The sequence below is a fragment of the Felis catus genome, chromosome D3 (genome assembly GCF_018350175.1).
Source record: "Felis catus isolate Fca126 chromosome D3, F.catus_Fca126_mat1.0, whole genome shotgun sequence".
NCBI classification, from domain to species: Eukaryota; Metazoa; Chordata; class Mammalia; order Carnivora; family Felidae; genus Felis; species Felis catus.
The window spans coordinates 56,807,105-56,831,167 of record NC_058379.1 but is presented as its reverse complement, the minus strand read 5'-3'; the positions used below and the strand labels follow the sequence as shown (position 1 = coordinate 56,831,167).

At 42.9% G+C, this 24,063-nt stretch overlaps 1 long non-coding RNA gene across 1 annotated transcript in view; it reads right to left on the bottom strand.

The window, feature by feature from the left end:
- Positions 1-6,295: 6,295 nt before the first annotated feature.
- LOC123381381 overlaps positions 6,296-24,063 on the bottom strand; it is a 34,343-nt gene continuing 16,575 nt past the window's right edge. Inside the window, exon 3 of the long non-coding RNA XR_006588260.1 lies at positions 6,296-7,587. This is a non-coding gene — a long non-coding RNA (uncharacterized LOC123381381). The remainder of the gene's footprint in view (positions 7,588-24,063) is intronic.

The following is a 24,063-nucleotide window of genomic DNA, read 5'->3' as shown; positions in this document are numbered from 1 at the left end:
ATTAACATGATTGAGATTTAAACTTGTTGATATTATTTTATATCATTAAAAAAAGAAAGAGAGTGCGGCGCCTGGGTGGCTCAGTTGGTTAAGCGTCCAACTTTGTCTCAGGTCATGATCTCGTGGTTCAGGAGTTCGAGCCCCACGAAGGGCTCTGTGCTGACCGCTCAGAGCCTGGGGCCTGCTTCGGATTCTGTGCCTCCCTCTCTCTCTGCCCCTTCCCCACTCGCACTCTCTCTCTCTCTCTTTCAAATAAATAAATAAACATTTAAAAAAATTTAAAAGAGAGAGAGAGAAAAAGAGGGCATGCAAGTTAGCCAAGAGTGAAACTCAGGCCTCAGTTGGGGCTTACAGTTGAAAAACTACACATAGTTATACCTTCATTTTGACTCTTGTCCCATGCTCTTACCTGATGCCATGAGAACTAACTTGCTTGCAATCGCTGGAGACCAACAACCAGTTCTGACTTCCTAGCAAGCTCATTCATACACTCAGCAAGCATTTATTAAGTGCCTGCTGCCTACCAGGCACTATGAAGTCTTTGGAGATACAAGGCTAAAAAAAGAAAGGCACAATCTCTGCTTTCATAAAGCTTATGTCCTCATGCCTGGAGAAACCAGGCATTTAACAAGTATTTGCATAAATGGTGAGTGTTCCCAAGAGTTTTAGAGCCTGCTTTTTAAAAACCCTACCAAACAATCCATCAGGTATTGGTTCAAGTCGGGTATCACTGATGTTCTCAATAAGGCCTTCGATGTGAACGAATCACCTGAGATCTGTTAACTCACTTTAACAGATACTTTTTCGGTTGACGTGGTTTAGGACCTGAGATTTTGGATTTCTTCCCAACTTCCAGAAGACGAGGATGCTGCTGCTGGTTCACGAACCACACTTTGATTCAGCAAGGTTCTGAACTACTATGGAAACATCCCTCAAACTATCATGCAAAAAGCAGGCTCCAAAAAGGCAAGGACACTGCATCTCTCTTATTCCCCACAGTACACACAAGACTTAAAACTATGCCTGAGAGACAGCACTCAATAAACATTCATTTTCGCAGTAAGTGGATGTATGGTCCTGATAAGCACTGTTCAACAGTAGTCACTGGTCACATCTGGACACTGAACACTGGGCATGTAGCTAGTGCAACTGACGAGCTGAATGTTTTTAAACTTAATTTTAATTAAAGTCAAATGTGGTTAGTAGCTACCACAAGGGACAATCCAAGTCTGGACAAGGATGTGATGTAAAGAGCACTGGATTGATAAGGCCTAGGATTGAACCCCAGCTCTGCTGCTTTAGCTTGTGACCTGTGAAGTTACAACTTCTTCAGGCCTCAACTCCTTCCTCCGTAAAATGAGGACAAGACCCCTCTGCCTCCAACACACACACACACACCCTTCTCAGAAATTATTATAAATTAATGTAGTAAGCATAAGGTACGATTAAGGTAACATTCTCTGCCCTCCAGAAACAGTTCACAATCACAAAGACTACTTTGCCTATTGCCCACACTCGCCAGAAAATGCCAAGCGCCTTGGCTTGAAGGACTGGTTAGTTAGCTCAGTGGCTTTGAGAATGAGGCCAAGGTCACAAGTTTGGAGGAGGGAGGACCCTCACTCAGCAAGGCTGATCAGGTAAGAGAGGCAATGACAATGCACATCAACACAATTCCTGGCAAATCTTTAAATGGGCACTGTGTTGACTGTGGATGAGTAAATGACATTTCATTCATTCGATCTCCCAGGAAGAGCTGCCACATTACCTAAAGCCCGCTACTTCCCAGCCACAGACCTTTGCGAATTCAGGTCCCCTCCGCGGGCAGTGCGCCGGGAAGCCCCCGCCCCGGGCCGCCCGCGTGTCCTCCCCTCCCCCGTCGCGCCGGCCCGGCGAGGGTCAGCCCGGCACCACGGCTCCAAGTACCACGCCGCCGGGCCGAACCCAGGAGCCATATTTAGCTGTATTTCTGGTCAATAAAAGAAACTTCCGTCTCCCAAAGAAGAACGGTTCTAACTCAATGACAAACTAGGACGGAAACTCGCTGCTCGCCGCAGTTGCCAAGCAGAGGCGCCGCGTGTCCGGCAGCCCCGGAGTCCCGGACTCGGACCCCGCGCCGAGCGCGCCCGCGCCCCGGCCACGGCAGCGCCGGCCACAAAGGACGGGGAGACGCGGCCGCGGCCGGGCCTCCCCCTCCTCCTCCCGCCCCGCGCGAGCGGCCGCAGCTCCGGGACGGCCCGGGCGCGGGCGGACACTCACCTCGGTCCGCGCGCGGCGGCGGCGGCGGCGGCGGGCGCTCCTCGGGGCCGGCCCGGGCGGTCGCGGCGCGGTCCCGCGGGCCGCAGCGCGGGCGCTACTCTCGGGCCGCCGTCCGCCGCGCCGCCTCCTCGGCCACTGCCGGCGGCTCCCCCGGCGGGCGGGCGGGCCCGGCGCGGGCCCCGCCTCCGCCGCGCCCGCCCCCGCCTCCGCGCCGGGCCTCGCGGGCTCGGCGCGCTACTCCCGGTCGCCCCGCATGCCGCCGCCGCTGCCGCTCGCTCAGGGCCGCCTCACGCGGCGGGCCGGGCCGCAAGGCCGCCCGCGCAGGCCGCTGGGGCGCAATGCTCTCCGCGCGCGGCGTGCTCGGCGGCGGCGGCAGCGGCGGCGGCGGCCCGTGCGGCTGCGCGGGGGAGGCGGGGGCGCCGCGCGCTCACCCGGATGCGCCGTCCCCCGCCCCTGCGGCGAGCCCACCTCGGGGCCGCGGCGCTTCCCTCGGGGCCGCGGCGGGGGCGGGGGGGGAGGTTCCGGCGTCTCGGCGCCCCCACCCCTGCCTGCCCGACCCGCGGGGCGGCGCGGAGCCGAGGCGCCGCGCGGCCGGCCGTAGCCGTGGGCGGGAGGCTCCGTCCGCGACGGGCTGGGGCCGTGCCGTCCGGGCCGATGGCCTCCACCTAAACCTGTGTACGGACAAAGAGGCCGCCGCAGCAACTAAAATAAAACTCGGGCCGTTTCACGTCGAGCAGACCACGGGGTGAGAGGAAACGGAGGTGCCCTCACCGCGCCGTGGAGGTTCTGGGTCGACCCCGGGCCGAGCCCAAGGCTGCTCCGGACCCGGGCGGGGTCGCCCGGGAGCGGCCGAGGTGCACTTGGAGCTGGAAGGCCGCCGGCGGCACCTTCGTGCGGCCCTGCTGAGCCCTGCGCCAGGCGACCGGGATGCAGGAGGTCCGGGGGCCAGGGTGGGCGGTGAGAGGCGAGGCCACCGACCGGCACCGCCGGAAGAGGCAGCCAGGCCTCGGGGGACGAAAACAGCCCCGGCCCCCTGCAGAATGGGGATTGTTTGGGGCAGAGTCTCCTGCCTAGTGCTCTGAGAGGGGCCCTGCCACTGTACCCTCTGGGGAAAAGCTCCGCTTTGGCACTAAGTCCATTCCCCAGCGGTACCTTCCTCCGAAGGGAGGACACAACCCTGGTCCTCTGTCACTCACACATAACCAACCGTTCTCTAATAAATTAATTTTCTCCTTTTAAGTCAGCCAGAGGTCTGTGTGCCTTGCTTGCCATCCAAGAGCTGGAATGATTAGAGACTAATGTTGATACTATTATTTAAATGGCCCCAGTTTTATTCTTTTAAGAAATGCTGTGTATGTTCACAGAAAGAACCAGAAGGCTGTAAGCAAAAAGATGTTACCGAAGGTTATCTTTGGAACTACCCTGTTTTGTGTTTATCTACATTTTTCAAGTATTCTAAAATAAAAGTTGCTCTTTAAAGGTACATCTATAATATTTTGAAATTAAGTGAATCGTGATTGGCCTGTGGGGACTACAAGGAAACTTCAGTTTGAAGTTTGTATCTCTTTTTAAAATATTATATCAAGAAAATAAAATACTGTATCTAGGGGGGAAAGACCTGCAAATCATCGATCTGATAAGGACTTGTATTTAGAATATATATATATATAGACACACATATATATATATATATAAAGAACTCTTTATATATATATATATATATATATATATATATATATATATATATATAAAGAACTCTTACAACTCAATAAAGCTAATAATCCAATTTAAAATGGGCAAAAGAATTGGAAAGACATCTCAACCAAAGAAAAGATTTCAATGATCAACAATAGCATGAAGAGATGTAAAACATCATTAGTCTCTACAGAGAGGCAAATCAGAACTACATACAATGAGAAGGCTCTTCACACCCACTTCGATGCTGGGGGGGGGGGGGGGAAGGCCTGACAATAATAAGTGTTGGTAAGGAGACAGAGAAATTAGAACCCTCATACACTACAAATGGGAACGTGAAGTGGTACAGTCACTTTGGAAAAGTTTGTTAGTTTCTCAAAAAGTTACGTGTAAAAAGTACCATATGACCCAACAGTTCCATTTCCTGGGTACATACCCAAGAAAATTTAAAACATGCCCATATGGCAAGTTGTACAGAAGTATTCACCAGCAGCATTATTCATAATCCCCAAAAAGTGGAAACAGTCCAAATGCCCAGGAACTGGTGAATGGATAAACGAAAGGGGGTATATCCATACAACGGAATGCTATTCAGCAATAAAACAGAATGAAATATTCATAGAAGATACACGTAGAAACATTAAACTATGTGAGGGCAGATGCAAAGAAGCACATACTGTATAAATCCATTTCGGTGAAACCTCTAGAAAAGACAAATCTACACAGTGTATTGGTTGCCTAGGTCTGGGGGTGGGAATAAGAAGTGAATGCAAAGGGAAACAAGGGATCCTTTTTGGAGTGATGGAAATACTCTAAAATCAAATTGTGGTAATGCTTGCACAACTCTATAGATTTACTAAGTCATTGAATTGTGCGTTTGAAACTAATGAATTTTATGGTATGTAAATATTACCTCAATAAAACAGTGGGAAAAATCTGTGTGCCAAGAAGTAGCCCAAGATAATAGCACCTTATCTAGTTGTAGCAAGTTCTTAGCAGTAAAAGAAACTTTTAAAACAAATGGAAAATTGTAGGGGCACCCGGGTGGCTCAGTTGGTTGAACGTCGGTTGAACGTCGGTTGAAAGTCAGTCGAAAGTAGGACGTCGGCTCAGGTCATGATCTCATGGTTTGTCAGTTGGAGCCCCCCACGTCGGGGTTGCTGCTGTCAGCAGAGCCTGCTTTAGATCCTGTGTCCCCCTCTTTCTCTGTTCCTCCCCCATTTGCGCGTGCGTGCTCTCTCAAAAATAAACTTTTAAAAAAGTATAAAATAAAACATGGAAAATTATGTGCTGTTTGCACAGTACAAGGTAATAAAATGCACTTTTTACAACTGATTGTGTAACCAAGCACCATAACTTTCAACACCCTCAATGTACTTACTCCTATTCATTCAAAATATATCCTCCTTTTTACCCACTGAAAGAATTGGAAATGAGGTAGAAAAGAGTAAACGTGCTTGAGAGCAAGAAAGAACTAAATATCTTACAACAAAGAGCAGGGTGTAAAGGGCTCAGTCTGGGAATCCAAAGAGGACATTGACATATTCTTTCCGTTTTTATTCTTGTTTCCCCCTCAGTCCTGTGCCCCAGACTCACCAGGTTCTTCCAGGTGTGGAGATGAACTCCACATTGTTGTGCTCAGAGGGAGCACTGTCTTTGGGCTGGATAATGGTATGACTGAGGATTTTTTCATGATTTTACCATGGAAGAAATTAACCTTTAATTTGTGGCAACCCTGAAAGTGGACGAACCTACAAGAACTAGTCTACCTGCCCTGACTTTTTCTCACTGAGGCGCCTCAGAAGCATATCAGGGGAGCTGCTCTATTGAGTGAATGATTAACTCAGTGCATTGTTCCTATCTGGCTCTCCTTGTTTCCAATAATAACAATGCTAATATTCTTTTTGTGAATAAGGACAAGTTGTTTGTTCCCAATTAGCTGGAAAGAGATGGACTCATGGTAATGGGGAGATGTGGGAGATTGCCTAAAGCAGGGTAAACTGCCCAAGGATAATTGGGCCCTGTGGTGGGCAGCAGGAGGAGGGGGAGGGGATCTGTTACAGAACTGGGTGTCAGATGTCCTGACAGGGTGGGGAAGAACTGAAGAAGGTGACATTGAAAGAAGGATAGGCAAACACAAGCCCACACAGGAGTCAAATGACATGAAGAAGGTGGTAGTTATGCAGAATGTGTAATGCTATCATTTTATGATTTTTTATTCCTTGTTCTGCTTTTCCAACCAAAGCCTTGTGGCTGAAGCCTTAAGACCATGGCTGCCCATTCTCCTCTCCACACATGGTCTCTATACTTCCTCCCCAAGTGTCTCTTTTATGCTTGTGTTTCAATGGCCAAATCAGACCCCCTGCCACATCTAACTTCTAAAGGAGCGGTAAAATACAATCAATTTCGGCATTGTCCCCAGAAAGCAGAGAGCTGCGAAAATTTGGATTATAATTTTAATAACTATCAGAAGTATGAAAATCGGAGGATAACACTTTCTTTAAACTTTTAATTTTGAAATAATTATAGATTCATAGGAACATGTAAAAGTTGTACAGAGAGGTCCTTTGTACCCTTCATCCATTTCCCCCCTTTTACATCTTTTTTTTTTAAGTCACCTCTACATGCAACCTGGGCCTTGAACTCACCACCCTGAGATCAAGAGTCACATGCTCTACCGACCGAGCCAGCCAGGTGTCCCCCTTCAGTTACATCTGTAACGTAAAACGGACTATAAACTTTTAACTATAGCATAAAATCGAAACCAGGAAATTGACACGAGTACAATGGGAGTGTAGAGTTCTGTGCCATTTTATCACTTGTACAGGTTCCTGTAACAACTTCCAGAAGCAAGCTACAAAATTATTCCATCACCATAAAGATCTTCCTCACTCTAGCCCCTCATAGTCATACCTACCCCTCCCTGCCCCACTATCTCTAACCCCTGGCAACCACGGCTCTCCATGTCTATAGTTTTGTCATTTCAAGAATGTTACATAAATGGAATCATATAGGATGTGACCTTTTTGAGACTGGCCTTTTCTTTTTTACTCTGCATAATGCCCTTGCGTGTACTTGGGTCATCTTGTTTTGTGCTAATCACTCTGTCAGCTGGGCCTGGCTCCCCACTTGGTCTTCTCTGACACCATCCAGCCGAGGTCAGAGGAGTCACCATGGCTGCCCTGCCTGTCCTGTAACAATAGGGTGAAGGTGGGAGTGTAGACTGTCCATTCAGCCTTCCCTGACTGGGATGGGGTGAGGTTGCATTTTTTCCTCCAGTTGGCTGGAATTGGGTAGTTACTGTGTAAACATTTTCTAGGTTGCCCCTTTCCTGGTTCTTTAGCTAGCGGGAGCAGGCATTTCTTGGGCTTTGTTTTGTTTTGTTTTGTTTTTTTAAATCTGTCCCCACAGTATTTCCAGGTTGCCAGCTTCTCCAGCACTCAGACCAGGGTATATTAAGTAAAAGAAAACTCAGAGAACTCATTTCCCTGTCATTCCTCAGATCCCACGGTCCTTAGTAAATTGGATCCTTCTCCCTACCTTTCAGAGTTTTCTCATGTTTGGTTTACATACAACACTCGGGGCTTTTAGCTGCTCTTAGTGGGAAGTGTCCTCCATTCACGAGTCCATCTTGTTCTGGAAACAGAAGTTGAGAATAAAGTTTTAAAACATAAAATAGAGCAGATTGCAGATTATTCCTATAAAAATGTCACGTCCGGTTTCTTGTGTTCCAATAGGCTTTCTTGAGTCAGAAGGAAGGGAAGATTTACTGCAGGTTTATTGGGAATCCCACACATAACACTCAGGACATTTGCATGGGCCACAATGTTTACTATATGGAAACCAATGCGGGGGAGGGGGGGGGTCCGGGGGGTGGGGGATGCCGGAAACTGCTAGATCAGAGACTCAGCGGAACCTGAGGTCAGTAAGTATGGCAGAATGAGAAGGTTGAGATAGCCAGAGCCAGAGGCTCAGGTGGAACAGGCCAGGCACTGATAAGGCTCAGGACACACCATTTGGACACATGGCCAATGATGTCGGAGAAAGAACTAAGGAGCTGAAAATGAAAATGAACCTAAGAAACTGAAGATAAAAGAGTCAGAGGTGTTTGGGGCAGAAGAGCATGTGACTCTTGATCTCTGGGTCATGAGTTCGAGCCCCATGTTGGGTGTAGAAATTATTTAAGTAAATAAATAAAGTTTAAAAAGAGTCATGGGGCGCCTGGGTGGCTCAGTTGGTTAAGCGTTTGACTTCAGCTCAGGTCACGATCTCACGGCTCATGGGCTCAAGCCTTGCAACGGGCTATGTGCTGACAGTTCGGAACCTGGAGCCTGCTTCAGATTCTGTGTGTGTCTCTCTCTCTGTCCCTTCCCCCACTTGTTCTCTCTCTCTCTCAAAAAAATAAACAAGCATTAAAACTTTTTTTAAATAAAAAATTTTTTAAAATAAATAAAAAGAAAAAGTGATCAACATAAAGTTTTTAAATTTTTAAGGAAACCAGGCCTCAGGATATAAGGAAAACCTAATTTGGGGGCAAAAATCAAGGACAATAGAAGCAAGTCTTAATTGGCAGCAGATTTGGGCTGTCATTATTTAAAAAGAAATCAAATGGCATGAACCTGAAATGAAGATAAATGGAAGAGCTGATGGGTTTGGAGCTCAGAGAGGTACTATGGAGTTAAATGACCACAATTTTAACTGGGAATGCATAGGAATTCATGGTATGGTTAGATGGCTTTAGGAAGACTCAATGGGAAAAAAAAAAAACAAAAAACATGTTGAATAGTACAGGGTTGGGGAGAAGACTGCAGAATTTTACCAGCCCAAAGTGGCTTTTAGAGATCTATAAAATACATTTTCTTGGCCTCTTCTTGCCTCAAGTCATAGCTTTTTGGTCCTGCAGGACATCAGTCTATCTGCATAATATTCTACATATCCCTACCATTTTATAAATTTAGGCCCAAGGGATATGGTAACAGAAGCTACATGACTAATAACCATGCCTTCACCTATGCCGTACCATGTGTCTAAATGACCCCTCGGATGGTTTCCACAAGCTCTGAGGATTCTGATGGCCACCCATCCTACACAGCCCTGCTATACTGGTTTTCCTAAAACACCTCATTCACAAAGCTGCTCTCTGTCTATACACGTCAGTCAGGGATTCCAGGCTCTGCACAGTCTGGCCCTATTTCCACCTGCCACAGGCCCTCTTGCCCTCAGCTCACTCATAAGACTTCTCTGCTCCTGTCACACCACCTACCTCACTCTTCCTGACTCCCCACGTGTTTCACTATTTGCTGCCTTGACTACTTTCCTCCACCAATCTTAATCCCTCAGGATTATTTAACAACCTCTTCAATCAGATTGATCTTTTCTTTCTCCTGAATTCCTATGACTTCATCATCTGTAGCATATTTTCCCCCCAACACAAATTAGCTGCCTCATCATATTGTTGCTATAAAATTTTATGTGTTTAAGGCTCCTATCACCTCCTGGATGGCTTGCACTGTGCTTTGTACGTTTTTAAAAAAATGTTTATTTATTTATTTTGAGAGAGAGTGAGAAGAAAGAGAGACAGAATCCCTAGCAGGCTCCATGCTAACAGCATGGAACCAGACACAGGGCTCAATCCCACAAACCATGAGATCATGACCTGAACTGAAACTAAGAGTCAGCCGTTCAACCAACTGAGCCACCCAGGCACCCCTGTACTTTGTACATTTTGAATATAAAAGTAATACATATGATACAAAATTCGAATAGGACAGGAAGATATGAAGCAAAAACAAATTCTCCCCCCAACAGCATCCCCAGAGGTAATGACCTTTAATTTGTTTGGTGGTTGTCATCCCTACCTCCCCTGATGAATACCTCTCCTAACTCTAAATAGTATACTTATAGTACCAATTCTTGATTTATCAACCTTAGACAATGTGCTTATCAGTTGCTGCTGTCGTATAAACAATCCCCAAATCGTGGCTTATAATAAACACTATACAAGCTTAGGAGTCGTTGGCTGCCACTATCCTGGACTTGGCTAGACTTGGCTCTAAGTGTCTTCTAGTTTGGGGACTTGGGCTAAAGGAGTGTCTATCACTTGGTGCGTGCTCTTCCCAGGCAGGGGCCATAGTTAAAGCACATCTCATTGTTCCAAATAATTCATATGACTAAGCCCAGAGTCAATGGGTAGGTATATGCCATACCAGGAGGCACAGCAAAAATCGTATGACAAAGAGTATGGATGTATAATCTATTGCAAAGAGGGAGTAGAAAGTTGGGAACAATGATCCAGTCTACCCCACATAAGTTTCTATTGATTCCCACTTGTCAAAGATGAGGAATTGAACTTATTAACACCACCTGTGTCTCCCTCCTTTTCTCAAAATTGTGTTAGGTGTATTGTAAGTAGTTCTACTTTATAACTTTATAGAAAAAAATACTTTCTTGACCCTTCAACTTCAGACAGTGCCTAAAGTACCCAAATTTAGATAGTATCTTCAAGTCTTCATAATAAAGAAATGAAAATATGTGTACCTTTATACTTCCGTATTCTCTCTTCCCTTTCTATCCCTTTCTAACTCATATATTGTGAAGGTTTATTATATTTCCTTTCTATTTTGGAACTATAATTAAGTCTTCTATGTGTTATATACAAGCTGATTCAAAAAAAAAAAACTAAACTAAAATCCAATAAGGAGCCTTAAAATACTCTCATTGTGGTAGATATTCTGTAGACTCAAGAAATGTAGTTGGACTTGTAAGAAGGAAATGAGTCTTTTCCTCAGTACGTATAGCTCCAAAATGAATATTTCCAATACCAAGAGCTAATATTTTCTCACTCATGATATTCTATATGCTATCCAGAATCATGCTACATGTGATTTGTTTTATACGAGCCATGATTTTCATTTTTGAGGGAGTTTCTGTTTGCCTTACTTTTTCCTCATTGACAGAAGAAACAATCACCTTCACTCTGTCTCTAAGTTCATACAACTCTTAAATCACATTATTTGTTGAAGTGAATCCATTTTCTTATCAAACACATTTGTCCGCAAGTCTTCTATGTATTTTACTTTGAACCAACTGCTTTTATACCTGCTGCCCAGCCAACAGCCTAGGGATTCTTTTTATTGCTATTCTGAGATGTGGCCGTTATTTCTTGGATTTCATAGCTTCACCTTTTTTGATTTCTATTTTCATTTTCTTAGAGCATATACTCAAGTGATTTTTTCCCCCAGATAAATATTGAGTTCTTTCAGTCCAACTTGCAGACTGATAAAGTGGCTAGGTTTGGAATTCTATGTTCCAAGCCACTTTCTGTTTGCATTTGAAGGCATCGTTCCATTGTATTCCAGCCTAAAGCTGGAGAATCTGAAAGCCAATATGATTCCCCTCTCTGCGAATAAGGTGTTTTTGCTCTCAGGAAGCATTTAAGTATTTTTTCTTTAACTGAGTGTACTGAAATTTCATTAGGATTTGCGAGTTCACAATGAATGCTTTTTGAAAAGCATTCAATTATTTAACCAACAGGCGTTTTTGATATCCTGTTACATGGTCAGCAGTGGTGAAGACATACGGGGTACATATATGAGGAACACAATTATTTCTCAGAGAGCTTTAATCTATAGGAGAACACGTGCAGTTTAGCTGGAGATTGAATTCTTAAATGGCTCTTACATAATGAATTCATAATGAGCCAAATTGAATTCAGACATATTTTGTGTCTGACGAGATTGTGTTTACTAAAGTCTATTCATGTTTGTACCTTCTGGTAAAAACATTAAATTCTGCGACTTTGTGAGGAGGGAACAAAGTCAGCTGTTCCTTTGCTCTATTGCCTCTTTTTTAAAATAAAACTTAGTTACCTTTTCTATGAATCCTTCCCCATTACTGTCATTAAAAAATAATTTAAGGGCACCTGGGTGGTTCAGCCGGTTAAATGTCCGACTTCAGCTTAGGTCATCTCACAGTTTGTGAATCTGAGCCCCACATTGGGCTCTGCACTGACAGCTTGGAGCCTGCTTGGGATCCTCTGTCTCCCTCCCTCTACCCCCACCCCCATTCATGCTCGGGCTCTCGCTCTCTCTCTCAGAAGTAAATATTAAGGGGCACCTGGTGGCCCAGTTGGTTGGGCGATTGACTTCCTCTTGGGTCATGATCTCACTGCTAGTGGGTTTGAGCCACGCATCAGGCTCTGTGCTTGCTTTGGATTTTGTCTCTGCCCCTCCCCTGCTTGTGCTTTGTCTTTCTCTCGTTCTCTCAAAAATAAGCAAACGTTAAAATAATTTTTTTAACGTTTATTTATTTTTGAGAGAGAAAGAGACAGAGCATAAGCAAGGAAGGGGCAGAGAGGGAGGGAGTCACAGAATCGAAGCAGGCTCCAGGCTTCGAGCTGTCAGCACAGAGCCCAACTCGGGGCTTGAACCCACAAACTGGGAGAGAGATCGTGACCTGAGCCAAAGTTGGTAGCTTAACTGACTGAGCCACACAGGCGCCCCTAAAAATTTTTTTAATAAATAAATAGACATTTAAAAAATAATAATTTAAAATAAACACTTCAAATCATATTATTATAGACCATTTAGTTAGCAAGTGACTATAGAAGTTGCAATTATTTTCATTTCCTCTTTTTGGCTTGTCCTGCAACTTGATCACATCTATAATGAGCGTTTGCTGGCTTGGTTTGTCCTCTTGAGACTGTTACTATACTTTCTTTCAGGGTCATAGTACTCACATTCCCTAACCTAGGTTTCTATACCAGCAAAGAAAATAAAACCACAAGCATTTTGTCTTTTTCTTGTGGGTACATTCCGAGACCACTTAGACCATCACATGATCTCCTTTCAAAGTGGATAAATAAGTAAAATATGACTGAAAATAAAGACCTGAAATTATTTTCCCCCCAAAATGAATAAAGTGAGAATACCACCTCCTAATGTCTTTATAATCTCTGTGTCTCCTGTAAAAGAAAACAATCAAGGAATATTCTAGAGACATTGGTACTTAAAAGCATGGGAAAAGAGCTTACTTCTTTTATGCCAAGGCCCTGAGATACCTTAAATTCATGTTTCTCAGTCCTTCGTGTGATTCAGAATCCTCTGGAGATGCTTAGGAAACCACTTCTCCGGGCCCCACCCTTGGAATATCGTGGAGCAGGTAGAGCTGGCTCTTATCCACTCCCAGCCCCGGAGACCTTCCCGAAAATTCTTTGAGATTTTTTTTTTTTTTGACACATTGTGAGCTGGTAGTTAAAAACCCCAGGACCTGTATTGCAAAAGAACAGCCAAATACTATTGTCAAGTAGTTGCCACCCACCCCACCCTCAAACGATGTTGCCCTGTTCTGAAGGCCTTGCAATGCTTATCTTGCTTTGCTTATCTGTTAGTAACTCAGGCTACTAACTGTTGTTGACTTAGATGATGAATGACATTACAATCTCCCTTTGGGAGGCTTTCTCAGACAAATAGTTAGAAGACAAATCTTCAAGTGGAGGAAATTGATGTCCTAACAGTGGACATGTGGGTACACATACAGTCTAATGCACACATAAATCACCCTTGTACCTATACACACATGTGCACAAGACTTTTTACCTTAAAGATGAGGCTTCATAATGAGGTGGGAACGTCAGAAGTTTCCTGCTGATGCATGACTAATCAGGAAATCTTCTAGCCATGAGAGAATGAAACAATTTGAAAGAGGATGGGAAAATGAGATAAAATATTAGGATGTCCCCCGATAGAGAGGAACTATGTGGTCATTAAGTCCCATCCTTTCTGTGGTGGTTTAATGTCCCCCTGACATGCTGACCAAATAGTCATCACCTCAGATTTGAATTTCTCAAGGGATGGGGAATTTAGTGACTCCAGAGGTCACTTGTGTCACTTTTGTTTGACTCCCTTAGACATTTCTTCTTTACATTGACAAGAAATCCGCTTTTTTTTAATTTCACCTTCGCATCTTTTTCTTCTGATGTTAATATAGTTAGACCACCTATCTTTCTGTTTTGGTACTTTTTTCCTATCTTGTCATTCACAACTCTCTGTGCCTTATGTTTTAGGTATGTCTTTTGAAAATGACATATAACTAGATTTTTAAAATCCATGCAACTTTGTCTTTATTTTTTTTAATGTTAATTTATTTTGAAAGAGAGAGTGTGAGTGGGGGGGTAGGGGGTAGAGAGGGAGGAGACACAGAATCTGAAGCAGGCTCCAGGCTCTGAGCTGTCAACACAGAGCCTGACGTGGGGCTCAAACCCACGAACCACGAGATCATGACCTGAGCTGAAGTCGGACGCTCAACTGACTAAGCCACCCAGGCGCCCCTAACTTTGTCTTTAAAACTGAGTATATTCTATTTAGAATCATATTTCAATTTGTTTCTCCTATTTATTTTCTACTTTCTTTTAAAAATCTTTTTTTAATGTTTATTTTTGAGAGAGACAGAGACAGAGTGCAAGCAGGGGAGGGGCAGAGAGAGAGGAAGACACAGAATCCAAAGCAGGCTCCAGGCTCTGAGCTGTCAGCACAGAGCCCGACGCAGGGGTTGGACCCAGAAACCGTGAGATCATGACTTGAGCCAGAGTCAGACACTGAACTGACTGAGCCACCCAGGCGTCCCCCTACTTTCTTTTTTAAATTATTATTTTTACTTTCTACTTGTCTTATCTTTTTGTTTTGTTTCTTGTGTCCTTTTTTGCCTTTTAAAACATCCATTCTGCTTTTTCCCTTTCACAATTTTTACCCATCTGGTAGTTTGGAGATTAAATACACACTATTTCTATTTGTTCCATAAAGGTTAACAATATTTAGACTCACTGGTAATTTTATTGATGTATTTCTCTTTGGAGACGTCTTTAGTCAAATCTCATGTCCATTTTTAAAAATTGGGTTATCTGCCTTTTTATTATGGAGTTGTAAGAGATTTTATATATTCTGGATACAAGACTCCCCCCACCTTTTTAAAAAAAGATTTTATCTTTCAAGCAATCTCTACACCCAACATGGGGCTCAAATGCATAACCCTGAGATCAAGATTCACATGCTCTCTACCAACTGAGCCAGCCAGGCATCCCTGGATAATAGACCCTTTTCAGATATATGATTTACAATATTTCTCCCTTTCTATGGGTTGTCTTTTCACTTTCTTGATGGTATCCATTGAAGCACATTTTTTAGTTTTGATAAAATCCAATTCATCTATTTATTCTGTTGTCGCTTGTGATTTTCATGCCATATCTAAGAAACCATTGCTGGGCGCCTGGGTGGCTCAGTCGGTTAAGCGTCTGACTTTGGCTTAGGTCCAAGCCCTGCATTGGGCTGTGTGCTGACAGCTCAGAGCCCTGAGCTGTTTCGGATTCTGTGTCTCCCTCTCTCTCTGCCCTTCCCCTGCTCTCTCTCTCTCTCTCTCCCTCAAAAATAAATAAACATTAAAAAATTTAAAAAATATCATTGCTTAATCCAAAGTTGTAAAGACTTGCTCTTATATTTTCTTCTAAGTTTTTTTTTAAATGTTTATTTATTTATTTTGAGAGAGAGGTAGAGCATGTGCAAGCTGAGGGTGGGGGCAGAGCGAGAGATAAAGAGAGAATCTTAAGCAGGCCCCACACTCAGCACAGAGCCCAATGTGAGTCTCACAACCATGAGATCATGATCTGAGCTGAAATCAAGAGTCAGATGCTCAACCAACTGAGCCACTCCGGTGCCCCTAAGAACTTTATGTAACTCTTACATTTAGGTCTTAGATCCATTCTGAGTTCATGGTATGAGGTGAGTACATGGTATGAGGTGAGTCCAATTTCATTCTTTTGCATGTGGACATCCAGTTGTCCCAGAATCATTTTCCAAAGAGATTATTCTTTGTCCTATTGGTGCCTGCTATAGACTGAATGTTTGTGCCACCCCTCCGATTCATATGTTGAAATCCTAACCTCCAATGTGAGGATCAAGGGATGTATTTCCATTTATGTAGGTCTCCTTTAACTTCTTTCAATAACATTCTGTCATTTTTAGTGTATAAGTCTTGCATTTCTTTTGTTTTTTTATTTTTTTGTTTTTTTAAGTTTATTTATTTATTTTGAGAGAGAGAGAGAGAGCGCGCACAGGTAGGGGAGGGGCAGAGAGAAAGAGAGAGAGAGAGAGAGAAAATCCCAAGCAGGATCCACATCATCAGTGCTGAGCCCCACTGGGGGCTCAAACCCATGAACCTGAGCCAAAGTCAGGTTAACCAACTGAGCCACCCAGGTGCCCTTGCACTTCTTTTGTTAAATTTATTTCTAAGCGCTTTATTCTTTTTGATGCTATTATATACATAATTTTGTTAAATTTAATATTCAGATATTTTTTGCTTATGTATAAAAATTTAATTGACTTTTATATATTCACACTGTATCTTGCAATCTTGATGAAAGTGTTTATTAGTTTTAATACTTGTGTTTGTCTGTAGGAATGTCTTAGGATTTTCTCTACAAAAGATCATGTCATCTATGAATATAGTTGTGCTTCTTCCTTCCAATTTGGATGCCTTGCACTTCTTTCTTCTGCTTAATTGCCCTGGCTATACAACCTCCAGTACAATGTTGAATAGAAGTGACTTTTTTCCTGATCTTAGACATCCAGTATTTCATCATCAAGTATGTAGCTGGTTGTGTACTTTTTACAGATGGCCTTTAACAAAGTGAAGAATTTTTCTTCTATCTCTAGTTTATTGAGTACTTTTTCATTACATGCTATTGGGTTTTGTCAACTGCTTTTCTACCTCTGTTGAGATGATCAAGTGGTTTTTGTCTCTTATTCTATTAATAGAGTCCATTACATTTGTTGGTCTTCACGGTTTCATAAGACAACTTTGCATTCTTATGATAAACCCCACTTGGTCATGGGGTCATGGTGTACAATCTTTTTCATATGCTGCTTAATTCAATTTGGTAGTATTTTGATGATGGTATTTTGAGTCTGTTTTCATAAAGTATTTTGGTCTGTAGTTTTCTTATGTCTTTGTCTAATTGTATCAGGGTAATACTGGCCTCATAGAATGAGTTGGGAAGTAGATCCACCTGTTCTATTTTTGGGAAGAGTTTGTAAAGGATTGGTGTTTATTCTTCCTTAAAGTTTGGTAGAATTCACTAGTGAAGCCATGTGGACTTGAGTTTTGCTTCATAAAAAGTTTTTTTTTTAATCATTTAATCTCTTTATTTCTTATAGCTCTATTCAGATTCTCTCTCTCTCCCTTTCTCTCTCTCTCTCTCTCTCTCTCTCTCTCTCTCTGTGTGTGTGTGTGTGTGTGTGTGACTTTTGGTAATTTGTGTCTTTCTAGTATTTTGTTCATTTAGTTTATGTGACTTATTGGCATACATAGTATTTCCCTATACTCCTTTTTATTTCTGAGAGGTTAAAAGTGATATCTCTCTTCCATTCTTTTTTTTTTTTTTTTAATTAAGGAATCTCTATACTCAACATGGGGCTTTAACTCACGACCCAAAGATCAAGAGTTGCATGCTCCACCAGCTGAGCCAGCCAGGCACACCCCCCCACCCCCACCCCCGCTTTCATTCTTGATTTTACCATTTGGAATCTCTCTTTTTTTCTTTGTCAGTCTAGCTAAAATTTTGTCACTTTTGTATATCTTTTCAGACCAGCGAAACTTTCAGTTTTGTTAATTTTATCTATTGTTTTCTTTTTATTCTCTGTGTTATTTATTTCCTTGCTAGTCTTTATGATTTTGTTCCTTCACTTGCTTTGGGTGTAGCTTGCACGTTTTTTTTTTGTTGTTGTTGTTGTTTTGTTTGTTTGTTTTTGCTAGTTTCTTAAGGTAGAAGTTTACCCTCTTGATTTGAGATCTTTTTTTTTCAGAGAGAGCTTGCATGTGTGCACAAGTGGGGGAGAGGGGCAGAGAGAGAGAGAGAAAGCATCTTAAGCAGGTACCACACTCAGTGAGGAACCCAACAGAGGGCTCAGTCTCACGACCCTGAGATCATGACCTGAGCCGAAATCAAGAATCAGATACTTAACTGACTGAGCCACCCAGGTGTGCCACTTCTTTATAAATATAGGCATTTGCAAGCATAAATTTCATTCAAAGTCCTGCTTTTGCTGCATCCCATAAGGCTTGGTGTGTTGTGCTTCATTTTGATTCATGTCAAAGTATTTTTCTAATTTCCCTTGTGATTTGTTCTTTGACCCTTTGGTTATTTAGGAGTATATTATTTAATTTCCATATACTATATTTGTGAATATCCTCCTTTTTTTCTGTTATTGATTTCTAATTTTGTTTCAGATGTCTATAGTATGATAAATATACAGTATGATTTTACTCTACACATAAAGTATGTAGATACATACGGTATATGTGTAGTATGATTTTAATCTATATATATCTATTATGATATATATCTATATATGATGTTAATCTATGTATCTATATATTAATATGTATATTAATATATATAATATAGAAAAATAGTGTGATTTTAATACTGATTTCTTAATTTGGAGGGGGAGGGCACGTGGGGAGGGCCAGAGAGAGGGGAACAGAGGATTGGAAGCAGGCTGTGCGCTGACAGTCTGACAGTAGCCAGCTGAAGTGGGGCTCAAACTGGTGAACTGAGAGATGGTGACCTGAGCCAAAGTCAGACGCTCAACTGTTTGAGACACCCAGGTGCCTCTGATTTCTAAATTTACTGGGGCTTGTTTTATGCCCTAGCATATGTTCTATTTGGAGAAGATCCCATGTGCACTTGAGAAGAAGGTACATTCTGCTGTTACTGGATGGAATGTTCTGTACATAATATTGGGTCTAGTTGGTTTGTAGTGTCATTTACATTTTGGCCGTTAAAATTGTGCTTGGTTACTTTTTTTTCTTTTTTTTAAGATTAAAAAAAATAATCTCTATAGGCAACGTGGGGTTTGAACTCATGACCCCAAGATCCAGAATCACGTGCTCCACTGACTGAGCCAGCCAAGTGCCCCCATATGCTTGGTTATTTTCAACTAGCTCTTCTCTCTAAGCATAGTGTGCCTCCCTTTTTTATTTCTATGTATAAATTAAGCAAATTTACTTTATATCAGTATCTGACAATTCCAATTAATGCAAGTTTTTATAGATTGAATCTCTTGTCTGCTCTCACTCATGTATGTTGCCTTGTTTCTTGCATACTATGTAATACTTGCCAGAGAACTCCTGTTCTCTGGAACTTAAGCTGTGAAAATTCTTTAAGACTTGACTTTCAGGTATGTTCTTTCATAAGATATTTGGCTTGCTTCTCTGGGTGCCCAAGGTTATTTTAACCTTTTAGACTGATGTTTTTAAAACCTCGTAGGTAGTTGTAATTGAGGCCAAAACTCATATGAGTCATGAGTTCTCCTGAGGATTACACATTACTAGAGCAGATCCAATGTTAAAAAGTCAATATAGCAAGTTTGTGTTTTTCATCAGAGCAAATTTATTTGTAGTTCATTATATTGGTGCTGTAGTCTTTGGGGTTCCCAGCTTTATGCAGGGTATCATTCTAGATGTTGCAGTTTAGGAAGGCCTTGGAGTTTAGCTTTTGAGTTTTGCGCCCTGAAGGGCTATGTAAGGAAAGCTCAAGGTCACTAGAGTTGGGCAGATGGCCTCAAGGTGAAAGCCAACCTCAGGGCCGTTTTTCCTATCTGGATTTCAATTTTCATTTCATTTTTGGCTTGGGAAGCTTTTTTAGTGCAATTTCAGTGATGCATTTATAAATACGTGTTTTTAAAATTTTTATTCAGCAGTTTTAGTTATTTCTTTGGAGGGCTATTTAAGGTATATAGTTCATCATACTGCCCTATATTACCAATTAGTCCTCAGAAGCATAGAGAACTTCTATAATTCAAAGAAAAGAACATATTAAAAAGTTGCTTCTTTTGACTACTGTTTTTTTAAAAAAATGAGGGTGAGGGTACTTTATTTTATTATTTTTTAAGTTTATTTATTTTGAGAGACAGAGACAGCGCAAGTGGGGAAAGGGCAGAAGGAGAGAGAGAGAGAGAGAGAGAGAGAGAGAGAGAGAGAGAGAGAATCCCAAGCAGGCTCTGCAGTGCCAGTGCAGAGCCCAATGTGGGACTCAAACCCACGAAGCCATGAGATCATGACCTGAGCCGAAACCAAGAATCAGATGCTTAACCGACTGAGCCATCCAGATGCCCCTTGACTACTTTTTTAAATTTTATTTTTCAAGCGGGCTCCACGCCCAATCTGCCCCAATCTGCCGCTTGAACTCATGACCCTGTAATCAAAAGACGTGTTCCCCTTGACTACTTTTTTCATGCATCTCATAATTTGGAAAAAACACCTTCTTAAGAGGAAATGCTTGGGGGCATAACCATTCCCACTGCTCACCCTTAGCTCCTCCACTCTTGTGTCCATTCAATCTCCTTGACATCAGTGTCTTGGGTCGGAAAGAGAGTATTCCCAAAGCAGAGATGTGAGAAGTGAGATGATTCATTTTCACAAATACCAAAGAAAAGCTGTGCTGCCTAGTTAACAATAGGTTTTACAACCCATTGAAAAATTTGTACGAACCACCCCCCCCTCCACACACACACACAAACACACACACACACACACACACACACACACACAGTGGAGTCCCAGACCCATAGACACTTCATTTCCTAGTTGTTCTTCCCCTCTCCCCATTTCACTGGCTTATTTTTCACAGGCTTGGCAATGAGTGTGTGCCAAAGAAGTGACGTCTCTGCAGCACCTCAAGGAATGTACATTTGTTCCAATCAGACTATTTTTTGCCTTACATGGGCATAGGCGACATCCAGGTAAGGCTGTAACCCCTGTCGTACACAGCCAATGAGGAATCAGGGGAGGGACTTGCATGCTAGGAGATAAATTGCTTGCTTTAACTGCCCCGTGTGTGCCTGTCCATCAGACACCCTGTCTTGCAAGAACGTTGATTAAAGCCTCGCCTCCCTGTGTGAGTCTCTGTGTCCCTCCTCCGACTGGGTCAGTGGGCTTATTTCTCACAGAAAGCAGTGGGATGAATGATAAGTGAAGATAAGAGGCAGGAACAGAGTGCCAAGCTGAACCTCAGGAGCAGGTGGATAGTCAGATAAAACCTCAGGTGGATAGTCAGATAAAACAGAGGAGGAAAAGGTGAACATCAGAGAGAGGGACCAGGGTCATGGCTGTGTAGAGTGCCCCAGGATAGCCCTCCATATATTTGAGGTCAGTTTCATGTTTCCTCCACTTCTCTAAGCTGTGCCTCTATACCTTTCACATGGTAGTATGAGAACTGCCACTTTAAATGTTGCTAACAGGGCCAGACCCACCCCCCCCTCCTCCATGGAAGACCATGTCACTCCATTAATGCAGTCAGCCAGCGCTGCTCGAGCTCTGCCCATCGACTCATTTTGAACCATCAGCTAAGACATTCCAATTCTTTCCCACAAACAACACTCATTCATATCTTCCCCATTTCTTCTCTTATTAGACGTGTGTTTTTTCGGAAAAAAAATCTGAGTGCACGAACACACAGTTATCACCTCACGTTGTTAGTTTCATCCTGCCACTCTAGCCAACAAGAACTTTTAGTCCTGATTCTATCTTCACCAGTATTTATTACTTTCCTCGTCATTTGCCAATTCGATGCGCACTTCACTATCAGTCCAAATCACTGATAAAATATTTAGCTAGATCCAGGCTTATATCTTGAAATGTCCTTCCAAGTTGACGTTGATGTATTACTCAATACCCTTTGGGTATGATTGTTCAACCAGTTATTACTCCACCTAGTTGTATGTGTACCCAGAACAAGTCTGCATGGATGTCACGCATGTTCTTGTTCAGTAGCCTCGTCACAAGTTTATGCTCTGCTGACCTACAAGCATAGGAACCGTCTCAAAAGAGTGAAACCAAGACAAGCTTAACAAGGCTTGCTCTTGGTGCCACCATTTTAGAGCCTAGCAATTTCAGCTGCCTTTTAAAGTGACTCATCAACATCCTTTTATTAATCTACTCTGGAAAATGACCCAAGATTGTCTTCAAACTCATCACTTTAAGGTTTATGGGCCATGCAGTCTTCCTTTGTCTGAAGTTCAAAAACACCTGTTTAAATCCATTGAAATCATTTAGCTTACCTGGTTAAGCTCTTATATTATGCAGGCAGCTATAAACGGAGGCCTAAAGTACAGGGGCTTAAGCAAAATAGAAGTTTATTTTCTCTCCCAGAAAAGCTGGGTAAGTGTCTCTAGTTGTTACGGCAGCTTCCTAATAACCAGGGAGTCTGCATCCTCCTCTCCTGCTGCTCTTGCATTCTTAACAGGTGGATTCGATCTCATAGTTTAAGATGGCTTTACCTGCTCCTTCTCTCTTCCCCTTTTGAGCCTGTGGGAAGACAGAAAGGAAGGGAAGGGCTCTTTCTTTTAATGTGAAAACCTCGGAAAGTACAGACATCACCTTTTCTTTTATTTCATGGTCCTAGCTTAATCCCATAGCCACATGGGCAGGGAAAAAGAGGCAGGGAAATAACCATTTTCGTCTTGAGTCGCCGAGGACCTACCTAGGTGATCATGGTTTCCCTGGGTCTTTTCCAGGTTGTTAGAAATAAGCCCATTGACCCAATCAAAGGAGGGACGTGGAGACTCAGAACACAGTGAAGTGAGGCTTTAATCAACGTTCTTGAAGAGCAGGTGTCTGACAGACAGGCCATTAGAACAGGCAATTTATCTCCTAGCGTGCAAGTCCCTCCTCTGATTCCTCACTGGCTGAGTACTACAGAGGTTACAGCCTTACCCGGAAGTCACCTATGCCCACGTAAGGCAAAAAGTTGTCTGATTGGAACAAATGTACATTCCCAGAGGTGATGCAGAGACTTTCAGTACCTGTCCCTTTGTTCCTTGGTGCACACTCGTTGCAAAACCTATGAAAGTAAGCCCAAGAAAAGGAGAGGGGAAGAAGACCAGAAAGTGAAGTGCCCAAGGGTTTGGGACTCCATTGCAGGGCAGGCGGGGTTGGTTCATACATATTTCCAATAGGCTGTAAGCCTATTGTTAATTAGCACAGCTTGTATTTAGTATTTCTGAAAATGAATCATCTCCCTTACTTCTCACAAATTCTAGCACTGAATGTCCTGCCTCCTGGGAAACCTCTCAATCCTGGGCAAACGGGAAAGTTGGTTATCCCATATCTAGCTAAAATGTGGAAGTTCTCAAGAAAGAAGAGGAAAATAGTTATCAGTGGACCACTAGATCTCTTCCTTACTCCCCAATTTGTCTTATGGATCCACCATTCCTTCCTATACATGGGGTTGCCTTTCTTCCTTTTAGCCTGGAGATTTTGCTTCATGAAATAGAGGACTAAAGCAAAATAGGTGTTGAAGAGTCTGCATTATCCTTCTGATCTGTTACATTGCATCTATTATACATTCTCCCTTCTCTTGTTTCTGAAGTTATTTATAGTCCCTTTTGCTGCTCTTGGCATTGAAAAAAAAGCCATTCAGACAATTCATGAAAGAATGTGTAAAAATGGCCAAGAAGCTTATGAATAGGTCCTTAACATCACCAGTAATCAGGAAAACTGTTTATCATCTGTGTATCTATCTATCATCTATCTATCTATCTCCTATTCATTCATCCATCCCATGTTGCTTTTCCAGAAGGTTTTACAGATTCTCACTCAATTGGGCTTCTCTAGCATTACAATGGTTGTTCACTTTTTCTTTCTTCTCTGATACATTTTTATTTTTTTTAAAGAGAGAGAGAGGCAAGCCAGGAAGAGGGGCAGAGGGGCAGAGAGAGAGAATCTTAATCAGGCTCCACACTCAGCATGGAGCCTGACATGGGGCTTGATTTCACAACCCCAAGGCCATGACCTGAGCTGAAATCAAGAGTCTGACATTTGGGGCACCTGGGTGGCTCAGTCGATTAAGTGTCCAACTCTTGTTTTCAGCTCAGGTCATGATCTCACGGTTTGTGGATTCGAGCCCTGCCTCTGCAGCATGGAACCTCTTTGGGACTTTCTCTCTTCCTCTCTCTCTGCCCCTCCTGTGCTCGCACTGTCTCTGTCTCTCTCAAAAAAATTAATTAAAAAAAAAAGTCTGATGCTCAACTGACAGAACCACTCAGGTGCACTTCTCTGCTA